Here is a 16,858-nt window from a genome sequence, read left to right on the forward strand (position 1 = left end):
AGAGCTTATGGAAGGAGATGACTGAAGAGTGAAACAAACAGATTTATGTAGTAAAAGGATTGCTCTGGCTGCTTTGCTGGAACAGACTGCAGGCAGGGGCAAGCAGAAGGAAGACTAGTAGAGGTTGTTGCGATGACCTAGGAGAGAGGAGAGAGATGATGGCAGCATAGACATGGTGAATCGTGGCCGTAATAAAAAGGTGTAAAACTGTGTAACCTATTTCGAAGGTGACAAGCATAGAATTTCCTGGGGCATTGGTGCCAGGAAAGCAGCTATAAAAGAATGATGGGAAGGTTTTTGGCCTGAGCCACTTGCTGAGACAGGGCAGAGGCAGGTGGATTGGGTTTGCTGGGTGCATGTGGGCATAGTTTTTCTATTCACTCACATATTCACCATTTTTAATGCTCTTGGTGTCTTCCCAAAGATCCACGTTTCCACTCACTTTCATTTCCTACAGTCAGAACTTCCCTGAACAGTTCTTTTAGGCCTGCTAACAAGAAATTCTCTTTTATCTGAAAATACGTTATTTCAGCTTCTTTCTTGAAAGGTATTCGCTCTGAGTTCTTTATCTTCCATCACTTTGAAGATGTTTTTTCATTGTTTTCCGGCCTCCGCATTTTCTGATGAGAAATCAATGGTCAAGTCATTTTTCCCTTATCTGCAATCTGCTACGCTGTTTTAAATATTTTCTCTCTATCTTTGGTTCTGATTAGTTCGACTATCATGTGCTCCAGTTTTGTACTTGTTCTGCCTCAGTTTGCTTAGCTTCTTGAATCTATAAATTTCTGTCTTTTACTAAATTTAAGAATGTTTTGGCCATTATTTTTACAGTCTCTCTCCTCTTCTCAGGGACAGCAATGACACATATATTAGGTCTTTTGAACTTGTTCCTTGTGTCTCTGAGGCTCCGTTCATTCTTTTCTTTTTTGTTTCTCTCTTCTCTGGATTGTACAGTTTTATCGATTATTCTTCAAGCTCACTTTTTCATTTCTATTCCGAGTGCATCCTGTAACCCTTTAATTCCAGATAATATATTATTCAGTTCTGGAATTTTCATTTGGTTATTTTCTAGATTACTCTGATGAGATTTCTTAGCTTTTCATTCCCTGAAAGCTTATTGTCCTTTACCTCATTGAGCATAGTTATAATAGCTGATTTAAAATACTTATCTGGTCTTTCTTTCTCTCATCATTCCAAAGTTTTAGCCAGTCTACACGCGTAACTGACAGGTAAGTTTCTCTAAAACAGGAAAACAGACAGATGGAGAGAGGGGCGAGAGAAACCTGCTCTAATTATATCTCTCTCGTGCTCAAAACCCTTCAGTGTTTTCCTTACACCATAAAATACTGCTGAAACCCATCAAATTGATTTTAAAGGCCAGTCACTATCTCTGTCCAGTCTGCTTTTTCAATTTCATGTGTAGCTGCCTCTCTGCACAAAGTGTATTCCAACTAGATTGCCTCACTCCTGGTTCCCCTAAAGTGCCTGCTGCTTCACACCACATTTTTATCATTCCTTTCCCTTTCTCCCTATCAGTAAAGCTCTCTGCCTACCCCTTTCCCTATTTCCGCATTGAGATTCCAGGCTATCATAAAGCTTCCTCTGATCCCGACAGCCTGCAGGGAGCATTTTCTCTCCTGCTCTTATCATGGCTATGGGCTGAACTAATTAGGATATGCTGTTCTACATGGCTTTGCGACAATTTTACTACTGTCTTGACCATCTGCTCCCTTTACTGTATGTCTTGCCCCCTATCACCTGCCCTTAATCCGTCTCCCTTTCACCCCCCTCTTTGAGGTCCCACCTTTCAGGCACACCTTCGGCATCTTACCCACTGGATCTTTTCCCTTCACCATGGGTTCTTGAAGGGCAACGACAGGGCCAGGAACCTAAAAAAGGTTTTGTTTCGGAGCGTCTGGGTGGCTCAGTTGGTTGAGCGTCCGACTTCAGGTCAGGTCATGCATGATCTCGTGGCTCCTGAGTTCCAACCCCAAGTCAGACTCTGTGCTGACGGCTCAGAACCTGGAGCCTGCTTCGGATTCTGGGTCTCCCTCTCTCTCTGCCCCTCCCCTGCTTGCACTTGGTCTCTCTCTCTCTCTCTCTCTCTCTCTCTCTCTCTCTCTCTCTCAAAAATAAATAACCCTTAAAAAATTTCTTTAAAGGTTTTGTTTTGCTTTATTTCTAGAAAATCCTAGGTAAAGAGTAAGAGAGAAAGCTTAGAACATAGTCATGAAGAGGAGAAGGACATTCGATTGCATGATTATTATTTTCTTCCTCTCCCTTCCCTCAGGGCCAAGAAGAAACTAGAGGCCAAATGAGAGTATTGGAGTAGATTTGATTAGGCCTGAGGTGCCACTGGCCCTACTTGCTCTGTGTGCAAGAAGGTATCTGAGTGATAAGGAAGCAATGGCTGATGGAGGTGTTTGGCCAGGTAGACCGAAGGGGGGCCTCCCTGAGTCCTGCACACCAAGGTAACCCAATATGTTGTGAAACTGGGCCACTTTGGGGAGGGAAGAGAGTGCTGTTAATAATAGTCACATAGAAACAACAGGCAAAAACGGTAATGTCCTTCCAAACAGGAGGTATATGCATCCCACACATACCCTGAGCGTGATGTAGAACAGCAACCTAAAGGTTTCTCTAGCAGTGGTCCCTCCCACATAAGGCACGCAGAAATGACAGACAGAAGCCAGCATCCAGGAAAGCTGGGCTCAAGACAAGGGAACCGCAAAGTGCCCTGCTGTGGGCCCTGGTGCGAGGGAAGGTGTCTCGCCCCTGGGGGACTGGCAGCCTCAAGAGCAGGCATGTCAGGACGAGGACAGCACCGGCACCAGACACACCTCCCACGGTCAAGAAAACATGTAAGGTCCCTAGAAACTTAGAATTACCCCAAGAAGGGAGGTAAGAGACAATCTGAAACTGACTGAGTTGCCATTCAAAAGTGACTACCTGGAATTGGCAGCATTTCTGCTCTGCTCTCAAAGGGAATGAAGGTTTTTATGAGCTAGACACTGAGGGATGAGTGATGTTCTTGTATCCTTGCCATGAATTCAAATGTTTATTATTTTTTAAAGTTCATTTATTTCTTGAGAGAGAACATGAGTGTGAGCAGTAGGGGAGGGAGAAACAGAAAGGGAGAGAGAGAGAAAGAGAGAGAGAGAGACAGAGAGAGAGAGAGAGAGAGAGAGACAGAGAGAGAGAGAGAGAGAATCCCAAGCAGGCTCCACATTGTCAGAGTAGAGCCCAACACAAGGCTTAAACTCACGAACCATGAGATCATGACCTGAGCCAAAGTCAAGAGTCGAATGCTTAATAGACTAAGCCACCCAGGCACTGTCCCACTCCCCCCCCCCCACTGCCCCACTGTGTTTTCAGTTGTTTTCCATTCTCATCCTAAGATGATCGATACTTTTATTACTTTCAAGGTTCCCTCTGTCTTCTGAACTTGGTAGAACCCAGTAGAAGCTATGAGGCCATTTCCGGATAAGTGAAACACATCGGCAGACCGGCAGGGCTGCATTTATAGGCTATGACGGGCAGAGCACAAGGGTACTAACCTCCAACTCTCAGCAAGGAGAAGTTTGAGCCAGAGCCTTTTCCAAATGAGGGCTGCTACTTCTGGTCAGAATAACAACATCTATCACAACAACCCATAGCCATGTAGTTACAGATCTGAATGGTTGTCATGTATTCTCACTGCAGGTTCCATTCTTAGATGAGGAGATGTCGGCCCAGAAGGGTTCTGTGACTTGCTCTACTTTCAGCTCCTTTGAAAGAATCAAAGCCGGATGCTGTGTTTCACCAGTAATGTGGATTCATTCCAGGAACAAACTCTGTGCACTGAATTTAAAAGGTCAGTTCCTGTCACTCCTGCTTTATGATGTTAATAAACGCACACTGCTCCACTAAAGTTTTGGGTTTTATTCTTTACCTGCCTGTTGCAAGGTTGGTTTCTTCTTTCCTGTTAATTTGCTAACCATGAATTACTATGGGTCATCTTTATTACCTTTTAAATACTTAACACTGTATAGTGAGTCACTTTGTATTCCTACTGCATTTCTGCTGCTTTAATATGCTACACATTTCTCTTTTTTTAAGTTTATGTATTTATTTTAAGAGAGAGAGAGAGAGAGAGAGAAAGAGAGAATGAGTGGGGGAGGGGCAGAGAGAGAGCGTGAATCCCAAGCAGGCTTCGCACTGTCGGCATGGAGCCGGATGCGGGGTTCTAACTCACAAACCAGGAGATCATGACCTGATCCAAAATCAAGAGTTGGATGCTTAACTCACTGAGCCCTAATATGCTACACATTTCTTTTAGAACGTCGTCATTGAAAGAAAATACAATTCCTCTTTATAGATTTTAGAACATTGCTACTTATAAAGCAAGGAGCAATCCTCTCTGAAAATAAAGTGTTTGGCAAACAAAGAAAACACATCGAAGCTGTCAATGAAATGTGTGCTGAAGGCTATGCCATCTCTGTAATCACTGCTTCAAGGAAATTTGAAGAAAAAAAAACTATTCTGTATAAGTCTTCAGCAGCCTCTTATAGAATCTAGAGACAGAGAGGTGGAAATCATCTACATTTGCTCCATCTCCTTCCCTTTAAAGAAGGACTGAGCATAATCCCAAAAAGGAAAAGTAACGAGCATGCAAAATGGGAGGTAATTATTTTCTTGTTTTCAAAAGCAGACAAGTCTGGGGCACCTGGGTGACTCAGTCAGTTAAGTGTCCGACTTCAGCTCAGGTCATGATCTCATGGTTCATGAGTTCGAGTCCTGGGTCGGGCTCCGTGCTGACAGCTCAAAGCCAGGAACCTGCTTAGGATTCTGTGTCTCCCTTTCTCTCTGCACCTCCCCTGCTTGTGCTCTGTCTCTCTCTCTCTCTCTCTCTCTCTCTCAAAAATAAATAAAACATTTAAAAAAATTTAATAATAAAAAACATGTAGACAATTTCTAATGATGGTTAGGCAACCAGAATCAATGACATTCTGTGATCTTAAAGGAAACATTTAAACGTCAGGCCAAAGTAACCTGTCTCAACTATTGCCCAGTAATCCTGTAATTTACTCAGACTTGTTTCTTTACAGCTTGAAAGATGACTCCACAGACTTAAAGGGTCTTCTAGCTCATGAACACTATTCGAGGAGCCCAATATTTAAGTCACTCCTCCCTTGTTGGAGCATTGCTGCAGTGATGACTTTGGCCCAGTTCCTATAAAGGTCTCATTGCCTCAATTCCCATCCTGGGGCCTGAGCCCAATTCAGTCACTCGCAACAGAAATAATATACCAGGGCTCTTAGCGTGTGGTTCAGTATGAACTCAAGTATTCTGTCAGCCCTACATTGGAAATGCAAATAACGGCCCACATTTCTGATGCATTCACACCTTCATAGACAGACACTGCCTCACTATCTGGGATAAACAGTGACTCCATTTCCTACCCATTCTGGATCCTCAGGATTACATTTGTGTAAGATTAAACTCAACTAGGGGAGCCTGGGTGGCTCAGTCGGCTAAGTGTCTCAGGTCACGATCTCATGGTTTGTGAGATCCCCCACTTGCACTCTCTCTCTCAAAAATAAATAACAAACATTAAGCTTTATGCTGACAGCTCAGAGCCTGGAGCCTGCTTTGGATTCTGTGTGTCCCTCTCTCTGTCCCTCCCCTGCTTGCACTCTCCCTCTCTCAAAAATAAATAATAAACATTAAAAAAAATTTTCAATGGCTTAAATTCAACCAAATATTTTGAGGAAGCCCCTCACTGATATTTCCCATTGTGATGATCACATTGCTTCAAGTTAAGGGGAGCCTCATTAATGAAATCCACAAATATTATTGATGAGAAAGTAAATGGCAAAAGTAAAACATGACATGTATTTAAGGACGTGGCTGTCTACTGAAAAGACAGCATGAAGAGCAGAAGTGGTTTAGCAGGATTTCACATGAGACACAGGTGGTGGATCCAGGCTCTCCTGAATAGGAGCGATGTGATCCGGGGACATTGTCTAACCTCTCTGAGTCCCAGTATCCCCATTGGCACCAGAAGGAAATACAGATGACGATGTTTCTATGAAGATTACAGATATTAAATGTATAGCACCTGGGACATAGAAAGTGCTCTAGTAAAACCATAGACATTGTTATGATGACATCTGGTCATTTATTGTGATATTATTTACATTTTAACACCTAGAGTATTTTTCAAGTGTGTCAAAATACACTTGCTTTATTTGACTGTAATAAATACACATGGAAGAGCTTGGCCCAATACTTTTTTGGGCCCAATTTTTTCTCAGAGTCTAAAAGCTGATTTATACTATTATGGCCCAATACTCACAAAGTTTAAGGCATGTCAGCAGGGAATATTTCATTCCAAAACGTCCGGACCTTATTTAGGAAACAGTCCACACAGGCTAGTTAATGGAGGGGAGACTGGAAAAAAAAGAGGTTGCCCTATAAATATCTGAAGTGCCTGAAAAGGGCTAAGATGCCATGGTTGGCCAGGACATGAACTGGGAGAATACAGAAGTCAGAACCAGTAGGGCAAGCAGACCTGGCCACACCAACATCGAAGTGACAGGAGTTCCAGCCATTTGCAGGGCTGCGGACTCCCCAGAGCTACTCAGAACACTCCCATCATCCCTATAAAAGATCTTGAAAAAGGCTAAGGGACATTGTGAAACTTCCAGTTGCTGTAAGAGACGGTAACTCATTTTGTTTCTTCATACTTATATGATCAATGCTCGGAGAAGCTTTTGCTACTCAAAGTGCAGTCCAAGGATCAGCAGTTTGGGTAGCACTTGAGAACTTCTTAGAAGTGCAGAATTACTCCAGACCCACTGAACCAGGGCGTATATTTTAACAAGATCCCCCAGGTGATTCATATGCATATAGAAGTTTGAGAAGCACTAATCTGCATGTACTGGGAGATTGTGTATATGAAAAGGTTGAACAGGGAGAATGCATTTTGACTAATACAGAAGAAACTGAGACCTAGAGAGTTCAATAACTTTCCTAAGATCACCCAAGCCTGTCTGATTCTAAAATTCATGTTCTTTCATTATTGAGTAGCTGCTCTTTAAACATGAGTTGGATGTCTGTTGAAGAATATGCTTTGTATATAAAACTTCCTTCTGATTATTGGAGGTCAGCAGGATTAACACAGATATTCCCAGGTGGAGATGAAGGAGAATAAAGATTAAATTCAAGAAGAATTTAGGACTCTCTCCTAAAGCACCACAGACTCTGCCATCTACAGGTGAGAACTATGTGTGAATGCACTTTGCCTCAAACCCTCAGACCCCACTCCTGGCTTTGAGCTCCTCTCGTGGCCATAGTTTTTGCTTCCTGCCTCACAGAAACTGATACATGCCTCCCCTTGCCCTGATGCCCAGTGCTGAGGTACATTTACATTTTCCCAAGGATTCTTTTGTGAGTTATAACTGAAAAGTAAGTATGAAATGCTGGCGTTAACATTTAACAAATATTTCAGACTTAAAACCCATTTTCTTTTTTAAACATAATTTTTAAAAGAGAGGCAAGTAAATTCCTCCTAAAGATAATAAGCCAGATTCAGCAAAGGATGGTATGATCCTTTAAACAGATAAGCTTCCCATTAGGGGCTAGAGAGGCCACCCTCAGCAAATGGGAGGTGAGAATATGGAGATTGTACATGATTGCTGTGATGTGGAAGAGAGAAATATGGTGGCTAAAGAGAAGGAGGTGTTGAGGGGGGTGTTTTAAAGATAGGAAAGCCCAGGGGCGCCTGGGTGGCGCAGTCGGTTAAGCGTCCGACTTCAGCCAGGTCACGATCTCGCGGTCCGTGAGTTCGAGCCCCGCGTCAGGCTCTGGGCTGATGGCTCAGAGCCTGGAGCCTGTTTCGGATTCTGTGTCTCCCTCTCTCTCTGCCCCTCCTCCGTTCATGCTCTGTCTCTCTCTGTCCCAAAAATAAATAAAAACGTTGAAAAAAAAATTAAAAAAAAAAAAGATAGGAAAGCCCAGGGCACCTGGGTGGCTCAGTCAGTTAAGCGTCCAACTTTGGCCCAGGTCATGATCTCACAGTCTATGGGTTCGAGCCCCACATCGGGCTCTGTGCTGACAGCTCAGAGCCTAGAGCCTGCAGCCTGATTCAGATTCTGTGTCTCCCTCTCTCTCTGTCCCTCCCCTGCTCACACTCTGTCTCTCTCTTTCTCTCAAAAATAAACAAACATTTTTAAAAAAATAAAATAAAGATAGGAAAGTCTTAGGCAACTTTGACTGCTGGAAGGAAGGGAGAATCCAGTGTGAGGGACAGTCTGAAGACTATAGAGAAAGACAACAACAGACACAACAAGGTCCCCAGGTGGATGGGATCATAAAATCCAGAGTGCAAGTAGACAAACTGGTCTCAGGCAGGGGCTGGAAAACTTGTTAATATAAGAGGAGAAATGGGGGGAGGATAGAAGCAGATGCAGGAAGGTTTTAGGCTTAATGGAAGGAGGTGAAGTGGTTCCCTTCTAGTGGCCTCTGTTCTCTCTGTGTTGTAGGAATGAAGGGATCGCTTCATTCTGGGGGTGAAGGAATCATTGGAGAGTCCATGTGTTTGAGGAGAGTGAATGTGCACAATCACTTTTCAGCAGGAAACCAATGGCATGCTCAAAGAGTATCATTATAGGCCTGGATAATGTGGCCACCAATATGAACAGGACTGTCACTAAAGAGGATCAGTTATGGGGCAAGTCAGTTAGATGTGGGTTGGGTTGGGGGGGGGGGGGTGAAGCACCCAGGAGCTAGCAATAATGGGCAAGAAAAGGGAAGTGCAACCTTGAGAGCTGGAGCCATGAAGGGGGAATTGCCCAGCAGAGACATTAGTCAGACTTATGGTGAGGCAGAGAGGAAACAGGGAAATAGAGGACCCAACTTCTCTGTCCTCTTTCCATCTGGTTCTTCTGCTAGTGCCTCCCTTGACAAAACCCAACAGGAAGCCAGAGGGCAAGGAGCCCGATGATCTTGCCTGTTGAGGCCAATCAGTGCCCAGAAAAGATATAGGTGGAGAATCTATCCACAGTAGAAACAGCAAATAACCAGCAAGTGGAGAATGTTTGAAATGGCCACTGGTGGAGGATGGATGAAATTACTGCCAAGGAACAGGGCTTGCCTGAAGTTGGGAGCCGTGAATGGACAGTGGCCTTTATCAGTGCAGGCCCATGATTACCTCCTGGAGTACTCAGGAGTACAGGTGTAAGCACAGAGAAATGGGATGTTTTGGTTGACCCAGGGTTGGGATTTTTCAGGCAGGTGGGGGAGCGCAATGGGAGTGAGGAAGTTGGCACTGGGAAAATATGTGATGGATAATTACGTGTAAGATGTGAGAACAAGATCAAAAAGAGGAAACTGCTGATGAAAAAAGGAGAAGTTCAAGTCCTTGAAGGCCAGCCCAGGGGTATATTGCTGTGCTTCTCAGTAATCTCAGAAGGGTCAATGCATCTCTGGGCAGACAAGAGGCTGAGACCAATACTGGGATTTAGTTCTGCTCACTGTACCTGCCCTCATGGATATCTTTGGGTTGTGTTTGTTTTTGCCTGGCACGTCTTTTTTTATTGGTAAACTGCAAGTCCTCTGTTCCACATAGATATCATTGGACTATAAATCACAAGGCCCACCTGGTTCCTGTTCCTATTGGTGGCCAGATCATCCAGGCCTATATATTCTGAGAACTGTGGTATGCTACTTACATGCTACTGTGTTCTCACCCAAGGAATGAACACATATCCTAATAAAATCCAATCAGAGTCCTTCCATAGGATGTGAAATATGGACATGGGGGGGGGGGAAGAACAGGTCTCTTTCTATTGGATTGTAAGCCTAAACTTGCCAGGGTCCAACTTGGCTCTCAGGTAGAGAAACCCTATCAGAAGCAGGAGGAAAACTAAAAGGCTAATATTCAAAACAACAGAGCAGAAGAGCTGAAAGATGTGGAGGAAAAGGCCTGAGGACACCATGTGAGCCCCTTGTCCAGCCATGTGTGGATCTATCTTTTGGACATCCTGCTTTCATGGGACTAGGACATCTCTTTTGTGCATTAGCTGGTCTTTACTAGATTTCAGCCGGTCTTTATTGGATTTCTGCTGTTTTCCACCAAAAAAGTGCTGAGTAATATAATAGTCTGAACATGTCAGAAATGCCCTGGAATTGGTTGGTCACTCAGAAATCCAAGCAGGATTTGGGATAAACATCCCTGGACTCTTTGAATCCCCTGAAGGGTTCCGGCTGTTTTCCACCCTGAGGCCCCACTGCTCTTTTACTTTCCTCAGGCCGAGCTTAAGGGTCATGGTGACGCATAGGCCAGCAGCTACCTGAGTTTATTCCATCTTTCACCTTGGAGCTGATTCAATCAAGTGTTGGAGCAGCTTGTCAGGGAATGATAACAATACAAAGAATCGCCGAATCATAGGCTTTCCAGGCCCCCCGGTGTGTTGAGCTGGCCAAGCCCCTTAATTTTACAGATGGGTAAACTGATACCAAGAGGGCCCAGGAGACTTGCCCATGATTGCCTAACTATAAACCAGTAGAGGAGGTGAGGGAAAGGACATGATATTTATTGAACCGTATTGAGTGCTTACCATATGCCACACATGGTGAGCTTTATATAAGCTTCTTTGTCCTCAAACCGTCCTGCAATGTGGATTTATGACTACCATTTTCCAGATGAGGACACTGAGGGTTATAGGTTTTCAATAACGTGCCAGGGGCAAGTTAGTGGCTGGGCTGGAATCCATGCCTTGGTCCCTCTGCCCCAAGACCTCCCAGTCTTTTTTAAATTCCACAGGGCCAGCTCCCTATTGCAAAGAGAGAATAAAAATCTGAAGAAGAGTTATAATATAGCTTTACTTTGAAAACTTCTCAACTTGCTGGGATACATAGAAAGTTGGCCTTTTCCATCGTCTTTCCACCATAAAATATTTCTAGTTGTGACCTTTGGAGAAAATCTTAGAATATAATGTGGCCTTAAAGAACAAAATATGTTACAAAAACTCCGGGCTTCCAAACAGCTTTTGCCATTATTACAATGGAATAGGAAGAAAAAAAATAGAAGAGTCTCTCACTGTCAGAATAAAATGTAGCTGACTTCTGCCAAAGCAGTTATTCCTGGAATGTCTAATTATTAAACCGGAGGCTCTTATCGCGAAGTCAAGCATTTCATTCTCTTCATTCTGGCAAGAAGTCCTCAGGAAGCTCAATTCACAAACAGAGGAAAACCTCTTTCTGAGAACTGTGCAAAATTCAGCTTTATTTGAAAGAAAATCCTGCCATCTCCTTGGCAAGAGCTGTATAACATGCACAGTATATAAAACGAGATGACTCAAAGGGCCCAAATTTCTTCCTGGGGCCTCCAGGCTTCCTTGAAGGCCTGGGCCTGCCCCAACTCAACTTTAAAGGGCATGCCAGCGACAGCAAAAAAAAAAAAAAAAAAAAAAATCAAAGAGGTACAGGGCTCACCAGCTCACCGTTCCTGTGACTCCAACAACCCTAGATTCTTAAATGTTCCCATTTCTATTATTATTAATTATAGTTAATATTTATTGAGCACTGACCACGTGCTGTGTGTTATGCTAAGCATTTGACACACATTTTCTCGTTTAAATGCCACAACTTTATATCTCCACTTTGGAAATGAGGAAATTGAGGCTTGAGAAGATTGTGTAACTTGCTTGAGAGAAAACCTCTGTTTTGTGCCTCCTGGTGAATCAGAGTGAAGCTGTTAGGCTTAGGTCCCTCGGAGGGAAAAGAGAAGGGAAGGAAAGAAGCCAACCTTCTTAGCATCTACTATGTGTCCAACACCATGCTAGGCACTTTGTTTCTTGTCTCTCTCTTCCTCACAAAAAGCCTGGTTTTTACAAACAACCTAATTTTCTATAAGAGTTCGTGGAGAGAGAGATTAAGTAACCAGACCATAGTTAGCAGATAGTTGAGTAATTATTGTACAGATCATGTATTCTAAACATCCCTTTCTACATATGCCCTAAGCGTGTAGAGGATTTAAGTCCTGGCTCTGTGATGCAAGCTCTCGGATCTTGGGCAAGTCCCTAATAATCCCGTTAAGTCAACAAGGTCAACTAAGATAATGTATGGGGACCTTAATACCTTCCACTTTTCCACACACAGCTCCCTCCTCTCGTTTCTGGCACTTCTGTCAGAGCCCTCCTCGCTTGGCAATGCTCCTTAGTGGCTTATGTGGGGTGGGGGTGGGGAGGGGGTGGGCACCAGACTGTCTCGAGAGCCCCAAGGGATGACACATTCCATAGAACCCACATCTTGGAGCAGAGTTGGCACTAATCTATTTAGTAAATGTTGACTATTGAAGATCTCCTGCTGTCTTCAGTCATAGGACCTAGAGATGTCTTTGCAAAGTCCTGAATCCCTTAAGAGGTCATTTGACCTGCTGGTCACTTTTGGGTGACTTTAGTCTCTGTTGCTTCAGAAACCCTGGCCACAAACATAGCGGCCTCTTTAAAATTCAAGCTACTAAAGCAATGACCTCCCCCCCCCCACCTCAGATATCCATTATAATATTCCTTTGCAAAGCTACCTCCTCCAGCAAACGTTGATTAGATTTTATTTTTTGACATCTCATCTTCAGCAAAAATTTGGGAAGATATAAAAGAAGGCACACTCATACCCAATCATGTGGCATTCAGTCACAGTAAGAATGAGGTGGTCCCAGAGCTAAAGATTTGCCTTTCTGGTCCTCAAGTCAAGTAAACATGGCCTATCATGTATCACGTTCAGGTGACCCCCACAGATGAGAACCCCACTGCACTGACTGAGCAGGGATCAACAGTGCAGGTCAGTCAGGGAGAACATGTACAGAGGGCCATTTTATAGGGTGATGCCTGAGTCAGTATCATTGGGTGAGGAAATTTAGACCTACACTTCTCTTGAGCTAGGCATTTTACTAATACCACAGAGTATAAGAACAAAAGTTCTCAAAGGATTAAAAAGAATATAACACAGGTCACTCACAAGACATACAGTTTCACACTAATTCTCCAAGTGCAGTTGCTTGACCGGAAGCATTAACATCACCTGGAAACTTGTTCGAAACTTAAATTCTCAGGCCTCAGAATTAGTGTGTCAGCACCAATCTGGCAGCCCCATTTCGTGTCCTCCTACAAGAGAAATACCATGCTAGCCAATAGAGACTATTTGCTCACTGGATGCACTTCTAGAATCAGGGCCCTACCACAAAGCCCTGAAACAACCCTGTAGTCATGAGTCCTGAAGCTTCTGGACATCTAGTCAACTCCATGCACAAGGAGGTGGGGGTACAGAAGGCATCATAAAGGTGAGAATGGGAGACCAGAGCCTATACCAGACCTGGTCCAAGCCCAGAGCACCCTTCTCAGATGGCACTAGAGACCCTGACTAAAACTAATCTCACCAGAGAGTCACTTACAAAATTTTGAGGAAGTGACTTGGTTGAGCGTCTGACTCTTGGTTTCAGCTCAGGTCATGATCTCACGGTTTCGTGAGTTCAAGCCCCACATCAGGCTCTGTGCTGGCTGCACTGAGCCTGCTTGGGACTCTCTCTCTCTCCCTCTCTCTCTGTCCCTCCCCCACTTGCGCTGTTTCTGTCTCTCTCAAAATAAATTAATTAATTAAAAAAAAAAAAAGAAAGAAAGAAAGAAACTTTTGAGGAAGAGATTTCAAAGTACAAAAGCCCTTGGGACCATGGGGACAGAGAAGAGAGGAGTAGTAGATGGCATGGGGAGCCCCTCTTGCCCAGGCCTTGGGACAGTAATGCTGTTGGCTTCTGTCTGCACAGGCTGCCCCCACTTATTAATTAGAACCAGACTCTACTGCTCCTAAGCCAGTCTTTGCAGCCTCCACAGAGGCCAGGATAGCACTTCTCATGTGAGAAACACTCAGTAAAGTTTGCTAATTGCTCCACACATAAATCTTACTGTTGTTTTTAACTAAAGGAAAAAACATGTTATTTATGGTCTAAATTAACCACCTCCACTCACCGTGGGAAGCTTGTCTAAGTCACAAGGCAATCACAGCAAGTCAGTAGCACACCTGAGATTGGGGAATTATTAATCAGATCTTTCTGACACTGGACACCTGCTCCTTCTACTATATCATGTTGCTTTGGGACCATCAGAAGTTTCAGAGAACTGAACTTGGGAAGGTTGGGTTAGGAACCCATATACAGTATAGGAGGAGTCAAAAATTTCTCTGGTAAGAATCCCTGAAACAAAAGGGTCTACAAAACCATAGCTATAGCAGTAGGTTTCCTCTCCCCTCATTTAGACGGCAGTGTTGTTTTTTTTTTAAGTTTTATTTATTTATTTTGAGAGAGAGAGAGAGAGAGAGAGAGAGAGAGAGAGAGAATCCCAAGGGGGACCCATGCTGTTAGCACAGAGCCCTACAGGGGCTCCATCTTATGAACAGTGAGATCATGACCTGAGCTGAAACCCAGAGTCGAGACGCTTAACTGACTGAGCCACCCAGTCACCCCAACTGCAGTGAGTTTTAAAACAAATTATTTGACCCTCCCCTTACAGAAGGTGGAGTCTAATTCCTCTCCCCTGAATATGGGCTGGCTTTAGCAATTCATTTCTAATAACTTGAATGTAGCAAAAGAGACACTTGCTATCTTCCAAGGTAGGTTAGAGAAGGCAATAGAGCTCCTTCCTGGTTCTTCTCTCTCTCTCTCTCTCTCTCTCTCTCTCTCTCTCTCTCTCTCTCTCCTCCCCCCCCCCCCCCCCCCCCGTCCATGTCTTGCAAGCCCTCCACCAACATATGAAAGAAGTCTGGATTTCCTGAAGCCACTTTAGTGAAGAGATCCCATAGAAATGGTGACACATGGGGGCGCCTGGGTGGCGCAGTCGGTTAAGCGTCCGACTTCAGCCAGGTCACGATCTCGCGGTCCGTGAGTTCGAGCCCCGCATCAGGCTCTGGGCTGATGGCTCAGAGCCTGGAGCCTGTTTCTGATTCTGTGTCTCCCTCTCTCTCTGCCCCTCCCCCGTTCATGCTCTGTCTCTCTCTGTCCCAAAAATAAATAAAAACGTTGGAAAAAAAAAAAATTTAGAAATGGTGACACATGGCCATGGAGCTCCAGTTGTTCCAGACCCCGCCTTTCCGAGTCTCCCCAGCATCAACCACCAGACATGAATGGGCAGCATTCAGATAATTCTATGCCTCTGCCTTCAATCTGCCAAAGCTGACATCAAACGGATTAGAGACAGACTGCCCCAGACAAGCTCTGGCTAAGTTACCGACTTACAAGCAAAATACTGTTGTTGTTTTAAGCTACTAAGTTTTTAAATGGTTTGTTAACACAGAATTCCATAACTAGAACATGGCCCCAATCAAAAGAGGTGAATGGTACCAAGTGAAAAGTAGAGGGAAACTGGCAAATGTTAACACTTAGAGAGGGTGATTTTCAGTATCTATAGCTGACTTATTTTTGCCTTTTTACCCCAGTAAACATATGGACAATTATGCAAAAATCCTCCCTGTCAGGGTTTCAAAGAAGCCAATAAAATCAGGAAGGTAAGTATTGATACCTCTTAGAGTTGCCCACAACATTTGAATATTTTATTCTAAATGAGATTTTCATATTCAGATCAAAATTACTGTGAAATCAATTCGGGATTTTTTTCCCCCAAAGACTTCTCTTTTGCTGGTATTTTACAGATTTTTGGGGTGGAGGAAAAGTTTACTTTGTGGTCTATTTATGGATATCCTTGTTGATGATTTTTGCTTGTTTTGCTTAGAGAATCCATTGATTTTACACTCTGGGATATCTTCTGGTTTTCCCAGAGCCCAAACTGTTGTATCTCAATTGGCTTCTTCTCTCTACCCAACCTTGTCCTGCTGATTTCTCTTTTAGAATGAGTGGCTCCCAAATTTGGTTTCCCCACTGAAGCCTCCTGAATCAGTCAACCACTCTTCCCTGTCTTTAAAGTCCTAAGTGTTATACCCATTCAAACCTCCTAGGCCCTGGCTTGGTCCAGAACCCTTGACCTCTTGCTTTTCTACCATGATCACGCTCCTGTCCCAATACTTCCCTTGTTTCTTTTGTGGATAATTATAATCCTCTCCTAACTGGTTTTCTTGTTTCCAGTACCTCTCCTCTGAAATCCAGGTACTGTATTAGAATCTGACACATCTTTGTCAAACAACAATTTCACCAAGTCACCAGTGCCTCTAGAGTCCAGACCAAGCACATGATAGCACAAGGCCATTCACGTTCTGGCCATTGTCCCCTCAAGCCTCATAACACACACTTTCCTCTTTCCATAGCATTTTCCCCCAATAATACGACCGTATGTATGGTTTTCTAAACACACCATATTGTTTTAGGCCCCTTTGTGTTTAGAAACATTTCTCTCTCTTTTCTCTCCTCATGACACAACCACATGTGGAACTCCTATTTATCCTCCAAAATACATTTCACCTGTCACCTCTTTTATGAAGCCTTCCCTGACCCTCCATAAAGAGTTTCCATCTCTTCTACCTTGTACACGCTTCTGTGGCTGCACAGGCTACAGTGAGGGAATCTAGGTATTTACACGTCAGCCTCCCCTACTGGACCTTGAGCTCCTTGGGGGAGACTGCCCTACTCATCACTGTGCCTCAGAGCCTCACATAGAGTCATCTACCAAAGGGACTCAATAAATGTTTTTTTCGATTAAGTAGGGCAGAATAAAATGAACAACCATTCAGTGGTGGATTCTTAAATGATGGACCAAGTGCCCTTGAAAAAACAGTCTCTGGTAGCTAGCCAGGCACACCTTAACTTATAAAGTTTATATCACAATAACAAAACTCCAACTTCATCAACAGCATGGAGGCGAGTGACTGAGCTGAT

The sequence above is a fragment of the Felis catus genome, chromosome C2, assembly GCF_018350175.1.
Source record: "Felis catus isolate Fca126 chromosome C2, F.catus_Fca126_mat1.0, whole genome shotgun sequence".
In the NCBI taxonomy this organism is placed as follows: domain Eukaryota; kingdom Metazoa; phylum Chordata; class Mammalia; order Carnivora; family Felidae; genus Felis; species Felis catus.